The sequence below is a fragment of the Oculina patagonica genome, chromosome 1 (assembly GCF_052425735.1).
Source record: "Oculina patagonica isolate OP01 chromosome 1, crgOcupat, whole genome shotgun sequence".
Taxonomy (NCBI): domain Eukaryota; kingdom Metazoa; phylum Cnidaria; class Anthozoa; order Scleractinia; family Oculinidae; genus Oculina; species Oculina patagonica.
The window spans coordinates 13,064,069-13,065,009 of record NC_135758.1 but is presented as its reverse complement, the minus strand read 5'-3'; positions in this window follow the sequence as shown (position 1 = coordinate 13,065,009).

Genomic DNA, 941 nt, shown 5'->3' with positions numbered 1-941 from the left:
AAAAAAATATCAAAATGTCAGTCACTGCTTCCCTATCTAAATCAAGTAGCTTCATGGGGCGTAAGCCTCTTATAATTAACGCCGCTCAATAAATCAAGTGCTTATTTGGTAAAATAATTTGTAAAGGGCGATTACATCGTGGGCGGCGCTTAATCGAAGGATGGACTCTTTCAAGAAAATAGTATTTAGCTCCGGAAAACATCATTTTGTGAATGGTTGTGGGAAGAGGGACTAAATCTCTTCAGAACCGGGCGAAGTTGCATTGGAAATGGAAATGTACTGCTAAGTAAGATACAAGACCAGGCTAAGCCTAGGCTCGATTACCAGCCGGTAATCCGGTAAATGAGCTCGCATTCCTAACCCAACGCACGCATTCTTGGGGAGAAACGAAGACAGCAGTCGCTAGAGCGGAGGGAATCGAGCCTTGACAACCATAAACATTTCAACAATTCACAGAAATCAGCCGTGAAAATCACGTAAATTTGTGGCGAGAATAATACAACTAGGTTAGGTTGTTCAAATAGGGGACAGTTGACAGGTTCCTGTACCTGCCGTCACATAGAAACGTAATAAGTACTTCAAAATTTAAACAGGTTTGGAGTATTTTTAAGAACTCACAATTTTATTATTTGTCAACCTCTTCCACACAATTTCTTTAAATTTTTTATTAGAAAGTAAGAACTTCGATTTTAGAAATGCTCACACCAAATCCCTTACTCTCGCAGATAGTGTTAAAATTAAAGTACACCAGCATAACACAACTAGTTTCACAGAACAAAACTGCTGTTATTTAAGAGTTATTGCAGGAGTAGTTTACACTGTACATGTACGTCACGTCAGTGAACAGTATTTCTTGCGCGCTCTGATTGGTTACTGAAATCTGGGATATCTGTCGAGGGACGCAATGAAAATCGATCCGAGCACCTGACTGTTTTAGGACT